The 12,844-nt window shown below is 45.0% G+C and overlaps 1 protein-coding gene across 1 annotated transcript in view; it reads left to right on the top strand.

The window, feature by feature from the left end:
* Window positions 1-12,844, top strand: part of adcy5 (adenylate cyclase 5) — a 360,956-nt gene that overhangs the window by 185,351 nt on the left and 162,761 nt on the right. The gene's annotated exons all lie outside the window — the stretch shown is intronic.

The raw sequence follows: 12,844 nt of genomic DNA, 5'->3' as shown, positions 1-12,844 counted from the left end.
CAGGCGCCTTAACTTGATCTCTGCTCATTGCCAATTCATCAACAGCACCCTGCTTCATAGAGGATTATGAATGGGACAGTTGTTGTATGAACGAGTGAGAGGCAGAACGCAAGGCTGCAGTAAACGGTTGCTTTTCAGGTTAGAGGGAGTGTACCCCTAGGGAGTAATATTAGGACCACAGCTCTTTTTGATATTTATTAATGACCTAGACTTGAGTACACGGGGCACAATTTCAAACACGCCAACAGGCAATGGGAAACAATGCGGAAGCTGGAAAGAGACTTGAGGAGGATAATTTACAGGTGAAATGGGCAGACACGTGCAGATTAAATTTAACGCAGAGAAGTGCGAGGTGAAATGTTTTGTTAGGAAGCGCGAGGAGAGGCAATATAAACTAAAGGGCACAATTCTAATGGAGATGCAGGAACTGAGGGATCTGGGGGTTGTACACACACAAATGTTTAAAGGTGGCAGGGCAACGCGAGAAGATTGTTCAAAAAGCACATGGGATTCTGGGACCTAGAGTTCAAAATGAAGGAAGTTATGCTAACTCACTGGTTAGGCCTCACTGGAGCATTGTGTCCAATCTTGGGCACCACACTTCAGGAAGGATGTCAAGGCCTTGGCCAGGTTGCCGAGAAGATTTACGAGAATGGGACCAGGGATGAGGGGCTTCAGTTCCAGACTTCAGGAGAGACTGGGGAAGCTGAGATTGTTCCCCTTAGATCAGAGGATGTTAAGGGGAGATTTAATAGAGATGTTCAAAATCATGAAGGGTTTTGATAAAGTAAATAGGGAAGAACTATTGCCCCTGGCAAGAGCGGCAATAATAAGTGAACACAGATTTAATTTAAATGTCAAAGAAACAAGAGGACAGATGATAATTTTTTTTACACAGCGAGTTGTTATGATCTGAAATGTACTGCCTGAAAGGAGATTCGATAATAACTTTCAAAAGATGGATGGTATAAATGCTTGCATAATTGTAAATATAAGTGTAAAATGTGCAGGGCTATGGGGGAAAGAGCACCAGGGCTGGTATTAATTGGATCGCTTTTTCAAAGAGCTGGCACAGGTGCAATGGGCCAAATGGCCTCCTTCTGTGATGCATGACTCTACGGTGAAGGAATCCAGAACAAAGGGCCACAGTCTTAAAATTTTAGCTCGGCCATTTGGGAGTGAAATCAGGAAGCAGTTTTTCAAATGAAGATGATGGAAGTCTGGAACTCTTTCCTGAAAAAGTTGTGGAGACTTTTTGTTTTACTACTCACTCACGAAATGTGAGTGTTGCCAGCAAGGCCAGCATTCATTGCCTGTCCTGAATCGCCCTTGAGAAGATGGTGGTGAGCTTTTAATATGCCTGAGTGCCTTGCTGGGCCATTGCAGAGGGCATTTAAGAGTCAACCACATTGCAGTGGATCTGGAATCACATGTAGGCCAGGCCAGGCCAGGTAAGGACATCAGATGTCCTTCCCTAAAGGACCTCAGTGAACCAGATGGGTTTTTACTACAATCCAGTTGCTTCATGCTCACTATTAGCAATTTTATTTTTTTATTTCAGATTTTATTTAATTAATTGAATTTAAATACCCCCCAGTTGTTGTGATGTAATTTGAATTTTAGCCTCTGGATTACTAGTCCACTGGCATAATCACTACACTGCCATACCCAACTAGGGGAAAATTGGAGCTTTCAAGTCTGAGATTGATAGATGTTTTTTACTCTTTCACGGGATGTAGGTTTCACCGTCTGGGCCAGCATTTATTGCCCATCCCTATTTGCCCTTGAGGTGGTGGTGGTGAGCCGCCTTCTTGAACCGCTGCAGTCCATGTGGCGTAGGTACACCCACCGTGCTGTTAGCAAGGATAAGGAGCAAAGGCAAGAAAATGGAGTTGAGGTACAGATCAGCCATGACCTAATGGAGTGGTGGAACAGGCCCAAGGAGTTGAATGGCCTATTGCTACTTGTAACGTTTCTACGCCAAACTCAGGGATAGATCCCGATTTTGCTTCTCCATTATCTGCTCCACTATAAGCAGCTCCTAGACTGGTGGATAGAGTACGAATGCAGATTTGCTGAACAGCGGAGTGATAGTGAGTGACAGACCCGTGCAAATCTTGCAGCTTCCCGCAAATTTTCAAGAATGGCGGTAGAATGAACATTGCAGTAGGAGTAGAGCGCGGTAGACTTAAAATAGGAGACAACTGCCTGATCCTTATCTAAATGTGAGCACGAATTAGGCTGGCAGCCTACATGGGTAGAAAGTGAGCGCTTTAAGGTGCTTGATGCACCTTGGGGCAGCATTGCTGTAGTCAGACTGACACTGGCCTAATAATAAGAACATAAGAAATAGGAACAGGAGTAGACCATTCGGCCCCTCAAACCTGCTCCGCTAGTCAAAAGATCATGGCTGATCTTCTTGTGTTTCGATATCCACATTCCCATCTAACCCCGATAACCTTTGATTCCCTTGCCTAACAAGGATCTATCTCCCTCTGCCTTAAAAATATTTAATGACCTCACCTCCACCACCCACTAAGGCAGAGAATTCCAAAGTTGGAATTCTCTCAGAGAGAAACAAATTCTCCTCACCTCTGTCCTAAAAGGGCAACCCCTAATTTTAACACAGTGCCCCCTAGTTCTGGACTCACCCACACGAGGAAACATCCTGTCGACATCTACCTTGTCAAGACTGTTCAGGATCTTGTATGCTTCAATTGAATCACCCCTCACTCTTCTAAACTCCAACCTTTCCTCATAAGACAACCCACTCACTCCAGGTATCAATCCAGTAAATCTCCTCTGAACCACCTCCAACGCATTTACATTCTTCCTTAAATAAGGAGACCAAAACTACACACAGTATTTGAGGTGCGGACTCACCAATGCCCTGTATAACTGAAGCATAACATCCTTACTTTTATGTTCAATCCCTCTTGTAATAAAGGATAGCATTCCAATAGCCTTCTTATTTACTTGTACCTGCATACTATCTTTTTGTGAGTCATGTACGAGAACACCTAGATCCCTCTGCACCTCAGAATTATGCAGCCGTTTTCCATTTAAGTAATACTCTGCTTTTTTGTTCTTCCTGCCAAAGTGAACAACTTCACATTTTCCCACATTAAATTCCATTTGCCAGATCTTTGCCCACTCATTCAACCTATCTATATCCATCTGCAAACTCCTCATGCCCTCTTCACAACATGCTTTCCTACCTATCTTAATGTCATCTGCAAATTTAGCTACCATGTCCTCACTCCCCTCATCTAAGTCATTGATGTAATCGTAAAAAGTTGAGGCCCCAGCACAGACCCCTGTGGGACATCCTGCCAATTAGAAAAAGACCTATTTATACATACTCTCTGCTTTCTGCCAGCCAGCCAATCTTCTATCCATGCCAATATGTTACCCACTACACCATGCGCTTTTATTTTCTGTAATAATCTTTAATGTGGCGCCTTATCAAATGCCTTCTGGAAATCCATGTACAGTAGGTCTACAGGCTCCCCTTTATCCACAGTGCATGTTACTCCATCAAAAAACTCCAATAAATTGGTTAAACATAATTTTCTTTTCACAAAATCATGCTGGCTCTTCCCTATAGCCTTGAGCTCTTCTAAGTGCCCAGCTATAACCTCCTTAATGATCGATTCTAATAACTTCCCCACAACAGACATCAAGCTAACTGGCCTATAGTTTCCTGTTTTCTGCCTCCCTCCCTTCTTGAATAGAAGGGGTACATTTGTTACTTTCCAATCTGATGGAACCTTTCCAGAATCTGGTGAATTTTGGAAAATTAACACCAGCGCATCGACTACCTCATTAGCCACCTCTTCAAGACCCTAGGATGTAGTCCATCAGGACACAGAGATGCCCAGCCTGCAGCTCCAACAATTTGCTCAGTACTGTTTCCCTCGTGATTTCAATTTCACCAAGTTCCTTTCTCCTGTTCACCTCCTGATTTACAGCTATACTGGAATGTTTTCTGTATCCTCTATAGTGAACACAGAAGCAAAATATTTGTTCATTTCTTCCGCCATTTCCTTATTATCCACTATTAACTCCCCACTGCCACTCTCTGGAGGACCAACACTCACTTTACTTCCTCTTTTCCTTTTTAAATACCTGTCGAAATTCTTGCTATCCGTTTTTACATTTCTAGCTAGCTTCCTCTCACACTCTAAATTCCCTCTCCTGATTAACCTTTTAGTCATTCTCTACCATTCTTCAGATTCCGTCCAATCATCTGTCCTGCTACTCATCTTTGCGGAGTTGTATGCTTTTTCCTTAAGTTTGATGCTTCCCTTAACATATTTAGTTAACCACTGATGGTGGGTCCTCCCCTTAGAAATTTCTTTATAGTGGGAATGTACTTATTCTGAATACTCTGAAATATCCCTTTAAATGTCTGCCACTGCTTCTCTATTGATCTATCCTCTAGCCTAGTTTCCCAGTTCACTTCAGCTAGCTCAGCTTTCATCCCCACATAGTTGCCCTTATTTAAGTTTAAAATACTAGTCTCAGACCCACTCTTCTCCCTTTCAAACTGGATGTAAAATTCAATCATATTGTGCTCGCTGCTACCTAGGGGTGCCTTTACTCTGAGGTCATTAATTAATCCTGTCACGTTACACAATACCAAGTCTAAAATAACCTGCTCTCTGGTTGGTTCCAGGACATGTTGCTCTAAGAAACTATCTCGAAAGCATTTAAGAACTGCTCATCCAGGCTACTACTACCAATCTGATTTTTCCAGTTTATGTGTAGATTAAAATCACCCATGATTATAGATTATGGCTACTGTTAGGGGGTCTGTAGACCACTCCCAATAATGACTTTTCCCCCCTACTATTCCTCATCTCTACCCAAACCAATTCTACATCCTGATCTCCTGAACCAAGGTCATCTCTAACTATTGCACCAATACCCTCTTTGATTAACAGTGCTACCCCTCCACCTTTACCTAGCTTCCCATTCTCCTTGAATGTCATGTACCCTTCAATATTAAGGACCCAACCCTTGTCGTCCTGCAGCCATGTCTCTGTAATTGCTTTGAGATCATATTTATTCATTTACTTTGTTATGAATGCTCCATGCACTCAGATAGAGAGCCTTCAATTTTTTTTCTTTTTGTTACCTTAGTAACATCTAGTCTTAACTGTTGATGTTTTCTTAGGCTTTTTCTCTCTGTCTGTTCCTGCCATTCTCTAACCCTCATTTCTCATATCACTATTTTGCTCTCCTGTCTTGACTCTACACCTTGAATTGCTACCTCTATCCAAACTTGATCCCTCACCCCTCTTGTTTAGTTTAAAGCCCTCTCTACTTCTCCAGTTATGTGATTTGCGAGGACACTTACCCCAGCACGGTTCAGGTGTAAACCAACTCAACGGTACAACCCCCACTTTCCCCAGTACTGATGCCAGTGCCCCACAAATCGGAACCCACTGCTCCCAAACCAGTCTTTGAGCCACGCATTCGTCTCTCTAATCTTATTTGCCCTATGCCAGTTTGCACGTGGCTCAGGTAATAATCCAGAGATTATTACCTTTGAGGTTCTGCTTCTTAATTTGGTACCTAGCTCCTCATACTGACTTTGCAGAACCTCTTTCGTGGTCCTGCCTATGTCAGTGGTACCTACATGGGCCACGAGAAGAGGATCCTCCCCCCTCCCGCTGCATGTTCCTCTCCAGCCCTGAGCAGATGTCCCGAACCCTGGCACTGGGCAGGCAACATAGCCGTCTGGACTCTCACTTTTTGCTGCAGAGAACAGTGTCAATCCCCCTCACTATACTGTCCCCTACTACCACTACATTCTTTTTTGTTCCCCCCACTTGAACGGCTTCCTGTACCACAGTGCCATGGCCAGCCAGCTCATCCACCTTGCAGACCTCGCTTTCATCCACACAAGTTGTGAGCACCTCAAACCTGATTGACAATTGCAAAGTCGAGGCTCCTCCCCTACTGTCTGCTCGGTCCCATTACTTGCCTCAATGACAGTCACATCCTCCTGCCCCTCACTGCTGACCAAAACAGATGAACCTATTCTAAGAGGTGTGACTGTCTTCTGGAACAAAGTATCCAGGTATTTCTCCCCCTCCCTTATGTTGCGCAATGGCTTCATTTCGGCTTCCAGATAATAATCCTGACCCGGAATTCCTCAAGCTGCTTACACTTCCTGCAGACGTGTCTGTCATGGATCGCCTTGGCGTCCAAAAGCGCCCACATTCCACAGCTGCAACATAACACCTGTCCCGCCATTCTAACCTATGTTATTTAATTTACTTTAATTACCTTCTTCCTATGTATGCTACAGTTTACCGTGTTTATTGAATGCTAGTACCACTGACTACTAAGGTTATATGCTTCCTAACTACATGGTATGTCTTTGCGCTCTTTTATCCTGTGTCTCCGCTCTCCTCGTGCTCTTTTATCCTTTGGTCTAGGCTAATCATCTGAGGACATAGAATCAAATCCCACTGCAGCTGTTGGAATTTAAATTCAATTAATAATCAAAAAAAATCTGGATTGAGAGCTCGTCTCAGTAATGGTGGCCGTAAAACTATCATTGCTTGTTGTAAAAAAACCCATCTGATTTGCTAATGTCCTTTAGGGAAGGAAATCTGCCATCCTTACCTGGTCTGGCCTACATGTGAGTCCAGACCCACAGCAACGTGGTTGCCCCTTAACTGCCCTCAAAGGGCAATTAGGGATGGGCAACAAATGCTGACCTGTCCAGCAACCCCTACATCCCATGAAAGAATAAATGCGTTTAAACGAAAGCCTGAATTATGGGGTATTTTAAAATGATGAAACAGTAGCAATGCTGAAAGGGTGAAAATTATCGATAAGGCCACAATGAAAATATTATGCCCAGTTGTAGGTGTTTTTCTTTCAGAAGGATGCCAGGCCGAGGAGAAGGATGCAGTAGAAATTCAGTATGATAACACTCAGAGAGTACAAAGCTTCAGTTCCGAGGAGAAACTAGGGCTCCTTTCACTGGAACATGGAATGTTAGAGGATGATCTGAAGGTGGTGATCAAAATTAAGAGGGGCTTTCACAGAATCACAGTGCAGAAGAGGCCCTTCGGCCCATCGAGTCTGCACCGACACGTGAGAAACACCTGACCTACCTACCTAATCCCATTTACCAGCACTTGGCCCATAGCCTTGAATGTTATGACGTGCCAAGTGCTCATCCAGGTACTTTTTAAAGGATGTGAGGCAACCCGCCTCCACTACCCTCCCAGGCAGCGCATTCCAGACCGCCACCACCCTCTGGGTAAAAAAGTTTTTCCTCACATTCCCCCTCCTAAACCTCCTGCCCCTCACCTTGAACTTATGTCCCCTCGTGACTGACCCTTCAACTAAGGGGAACAGCTGCTCCCTGTCCACCCTGTCCATGCCCCTCATAATCTTGTACACCTCGATCAGGTCGCCTCTTTGATATGGTCAATCAGGAAAACCGATTTCCACTGGGCAGTGAGTCGGTAACTAGGGGGTAATTAATTTAAGATTGTCACTAAAAGCACAAAGGGAAGCTTGGAAGATTAGTTTTTACCCCGTGGTCTTCAAGCACTGAGAGCAAATTCCACAATTGCTATTAAAAGGGAAGTGGATGAATATTTGAAAAGGAAAAATGTAGTAAGTTCTGACGAAGGCAGAGATGTGGAGAGCTCTTTCAAAGAGCAGCTGGCACAGGTGGGATGGGTCGAATGGCCTCCTACTGCACTGTAATGTGGAAGTGATGATGTCCTGTTACTAGTCCAATTGGCTCTGTTCTTGTTGGTCAATGACAAACTTGCATCAATATAGTGCCATTAACTCAGTAAAACGTGCCAAGATGCTTCATAAGAGCATTATCAAACCAAATTTGACATTGAGCCACATAAACAGACAGGTGACCAAGCTTTGGTCAAACAGGTAGGTTTAAGGAGTGTCTTAAAAGAGGAGAGAGAGGTGGAGCAGTGTAGGGAGGGAATTCTAACACTTAGGACCCAGGAAGTTGAAGGCACAGCTACCACTGATGGAGTGATAGAAATCGGGGCGCTCAAGAGGCCAAATCCACAACTTCTACCATCTAGAAGAACAGGGCAGTAGAAGCTTGGTAACACCACCACCTGCAAAGTCCAAGCCAAACACCATCCTGACTTGGAAATATATTGCCATTTCTTCACTGTCGTGGGATCAAAGTCCTGGAACTCCCTCCTTAACAGCACCATGAGTGTACCTACGCCACATGGACTGTAGTGGTTCAAGGCAGCAGCTCACCACCACTCCCTCAAGGGCAATTAGGGATCGGCAACAATTGATGGCTTAGCCAGCGATGTCAACAGCCCCTGGAGAATAAAAATAGAGGCTCGAATTGGGAGGGGAACAGAGATGTGTAGGCCTGGTGGAGATGGGCAGAGAATGAGGACATGGAGAGAATTGAAAATGAGAAATTCTAGTCGTTCCAGTAGCAGAATGGTAATGTACAAATCAGAGGCCTGGACTAATGCTCCAGAGACCTGCGTTCACATCCCACCACAGTAGCTGGGGGAATTTAAATTCAATTAATTGATAAATCTGGATAAGAAGCTAGTCTCGATGGTGACCATGAAACTACTGGATTGACATAAAAGCCCATCACTGGTTCGTCGGTGTCCTTTAGGGAAGGAAATCTGCTCTCCTTATCTGGCCTGACCTACATGTGACTCTAGACCCTCAGCAATGCGGCTGGCTCTTGACTGCCCTCTGAAACAGCCTAGCGAGCCTCTTGGTTATCCACGTGGACTGCAGCAGTTCGAGAAGGCAGCTCACCACCACCTTCCCAAGAGCAATTAGAGATGGGGGAAAAAAAAATGCTGGCCCAGCCAGCGACGCCCACGTCACAGCAGCGAATTTAAAAATAAACCGAGGATGAGAATTTTTAAAGTTGAGCCCTGCGATTTGTGCTGGCACGTTCCGAGTGAACTGAGGCGTTCTGACAAGGACATGCCGCTGGATTCCAGGCAGCTCGACACAGTGATGAGTCTGTAAAAATCAAGCAGCCATTGCATGAGTTGGCCTGGGGCAGGCAGTGGTCTTCAACTCAGCCTGAGGATTAATTTATCCACCAGCCGTAAGATTGAAGAGATTATCAACGAGAGAAAGGAAGATGTCTGGCTGAGCTGCGAAAGCCGGGGTGGGTGTGTGGATGGGGGTGGAGGGGGGTTAAGGGGGTGGTCCAGGAGGTCCAGGCATCACTAAGAGAAACGGTTGTGATGTATTATTCAGCCTGTTCTATTCCTGGCTTCTGTACAGTGAACTCTGAAGCTCCCAGCGACAATGCCACCAGGCTTTGTGAAGGCAGGACAGGGACAGAGTCACAATGTAGAGGAGAATAGAGCAGTTGACCACAGGGTGCCTGGACTGAAGTACACCAGGGCATAACTTCAGTGAGATTCCAGTTTGCTGTAACTGCAAATAACTTAATCTTCTGAGCAGTTCAGTTCCGAACCTCCACTATATAATGAGGTGGTCCTTCTCTCTAGCGCTTAGGAGGAGGAATCTCTTTCCCTTTGAAAGAAGAAAACCATTGAACACTTTTGTGACAAAAGGAAAGAGAACGAGTTGCAATTATATAGCACCTTAATAATCTTTTAAAACATAGCACTTTCTTTCATCATCTAGAAGGAGATGAGAAGAATTTTTTCTCTCTCAGAGGTTGTGATTCCTTGGAGCTCTCTTCCATAGACAGTGATGGAGGTAGGGGCAGTGAATATTTTTAAGGCAGAGGTAGATAGACTATTGACCAACAAGGGAGTCAAAAGGTTATTGGGGGGTAGGCGGAATGTGGAGTTGAGACCACAATCAAACCAGCCATGATCTTGTTGAATGGTGGAGCAGGCCCGAGGGGGTCAAATGGCTTACTCCTGCTCCCAATTCATATGTTCGTATGTTCACAACCACTGGACATCGCGAAGTACTTTACAGCCAATGAAGTATTTTGAAGTGTAGTCACTGTTGCAATGTGGGAAAACGGCAGCCATTTTGGACACAACAAGCTCCCACAAACAGCAATGTGATCATGGCTAGATAACCTGTCTTTTGTGATGTTGATCGAAGGATAGCTATTGGCCAGGACATCACAGAATCACAAAGTGCAGAAGAGACCCTTCGGCCTATTGAGTCTGCACCAACAGCGAGGATAACTCCCCTGCTCTTCTTAAAATTAGGGATGTGGGATCTTTTACATCCACCTGAGCAGGCAGGAGGGGCTGCAGTTTAATGTCTCATCTGAAAGAGAGTATCTCCAACAGGGCAGCACTCCCTCAGCACTGCACTGGAGAGTCAGCCTTGACACTTGTACTCAAGTCTTGGAGTGGGACTCGAATATGGAACATTGTAATTCAGAGGTTGAGAGCGTTCCTAACTGAGCCATAGATAACTCACAAGTGGAGGATATTCATTTTGGGAAACGGCAGCAATATCAGACAAATCAGCTCCATTCTTCAGTGGTAAACCTGTACAGCACCTTTAATGTAGCAAAATGTCCTAAGGTGCTTCACAGGCAAGTAATCCAACTAAAAAATTGACATCAAGTGAAAGGAGATATTTGGATCTTTGGGTCAAAGGGGTGGATTTTTAAGGATTGCCTTGCTAGATGATATGATGATGGTGGAGAGTGTTGGGTGGTGTTGTTGGTGAGACCATGGATTGGCAAAGGGAATCCGCTTACAGCATCGGGGTGAATTTGAGGACGTGGCCTCTACATTAACAACACCCTCCTCTGATGGCTCCCTTCACCATAGACACAATCAGCCTGAGCGACCGATGTCCCTCTCTTTGCTCCTTGTAGCACACAGGTCAAGTTCCTTCTGTATGTGTTTTATTAACACAGTTGAAGTCAACATGCTAAATTAAATGTGCTTAAGAACAGCACAGAAGAATTTTACGGCCATTCAGTGGTCAAATTCATTTCAGCAGGGATAACTCACTGGTGTCATTGTAATTTGTATAATCAATGCTTTTGTGAAACACAGGCTGATGTAATGCACGGACACCACTAGATTTTTTTTTGAACTGTATTTTAACAGCAAACAGTTTGAATGATTAGTAATAAGAACAGAAAACGCCGGAAACACTCAGCAGGCCTGGCAGGATCTGTGGAGGGAGAGTAACAGAGTTAATGTCTTCGGTCGATGATCTTCCATCAGGACCGGGAAAAGTTAGAAATGTGATAGCGTTTAAGCAAATGGAAGGGCAGAGGAACAATAGAGAAGCTCTGTCAATAGGGCGGAAGCCAAGAGAGATTAGATAACAAAAGTGTTGGTTGCCCCAAAGGGAGAGGTATTGGGATAAGAAAAGAAAGAAAGGGCGGAATTTTCCCTTGAGGGCGGGGCCAGAAAATGCAACAGGCCATTCAAAAGCTTGTTGCCTTCGGCGGGACCGGAAGATTCCACTGACGGAAGGAGCCGGAACATTCCACAGCCTAGACTTGTCTAGACGAGGTGTGAATGGCAGAATGGCTGCCGTCTGAAAGCAAAAAAAAAATACAAACTAGAGAAAAACCCAGCCAAAATCAAAACCTGCGACGGGAAAGGAAACAACAACGTGAGAGCTAGAAATTATGGTCTGAAACTGTTGAACTTAATGTTCAGCCTGGAAGGCTGGAAAGTGCCGGACTGAGAAACGAGCTGTTGTCCCTCGTCGAGCTTCGTTGGAACTTTGCGAGAGACCGAGGACGGAAAGATCAGCGTTTGAGAGTAAGGTGGAGAATTAAAGTGACAGGCGACGGGGGTCACACGTTTGTGGACTAAATGAAGGTGGTCACCCCATCTGTATTTGGTCTCCCCAGTGTACAGTGGACAACCTAGAGCAGCAAATACGGTAGACTAAAATTGAAAGGAGTACAAATAACTGGCTTTTTCACTTGGAAGGTGTGTCTGAGGCCGTGAGTTATTAGCAGCTTCTTCGAAACTTCCCAAGGCGAGGTTTTATCTTTGCACAGTCAACAAGCAGTAGAAGTGTTAAGCAAAAGCTCTGACAAATTGAGGTCCAGCATACGTGGGCAAACGTTTAACATTCCAACACGTAAGAGAGCCCTCAGTAAAGCTGCTCATTTGGATCTTTCTGTTCAGTGAGCTGAAGTGGAAGGGGGTTTTGAAAGTCTAAACTCTGTTGCCTAGCTGGTACAGCGATGGCAGAGGTGAAAGGCGATTGTCAGATACACACCTCAGCTCCTCAATTTAAATAAAAGCAGAAAATGCTAAAAGTGTTCAGCTTTGGAGAGAGCAAAGAAACTAGAGCTAACGTTTCAGGTTGTTGAACTTACCCGCCCCCCTCCACTTCATACCTATCTTTTGGTCCTCCCAGCTCCTAATATTTGGACCTCCAATGTAGAAGGTGCTGTGGTGCTACACACCACAGCACCATCCCTTTACATGGCTTGTCCCAGCCTGGCACTAATGATTTACAGCTTGCCTTTGTTATGGCCAGCCTGATTTTTTTCCCCCTGGTTGGCAGCCTCCTATCTCTTTGCCCGGGTGCCTGCACCTGAACATTGTCCAGTCATTCCTGTTGACGTGGATTGAGGACTGGAGCAGGCACCATCCATGATGCATCCAGCCCATTGTCGAATTTTCTCAGGGGTTCCATAGGGAAACAGCTGCTTCCAGGTTGTCCCAAATCAAAACCTTTCCCCCCTCCACTTATCAGACCAGTGATATCATGTGTTGCACCTGAGGAAGGGACTCCCTAGGTTGGATGCTTCCACTCACGCCAGACTACCAATTTTGGATGGTAGCGGAATGGTAACGTTACTGGGCGAATGCTCTGGCAACACATGTTCAAATCCTTCCACGGCCACTGCAATAAA

The sequence above is a fragment of the Cetorhinus maximus genome, chromosome 11 (genome assembly GCF_964194155.1).
Source record: "Cetorhinus maximus chromosome 11, sCetMax3.hap1.1, whole genome shotgun sequence".
In the NCBI taxonomy this organism is placed as follows: Eukaryota; Metazoa; Chordata; class Chondrichthyes; order Lamniformes; family Cetorhinidae; genus Cetorhinus; species Cetorhinus maximus.
The sequence above is the reverse complement of the archived record's forward strand: the minus strand, read 5'-3'. Positions and strand labels throughout refer to the sequence as shown.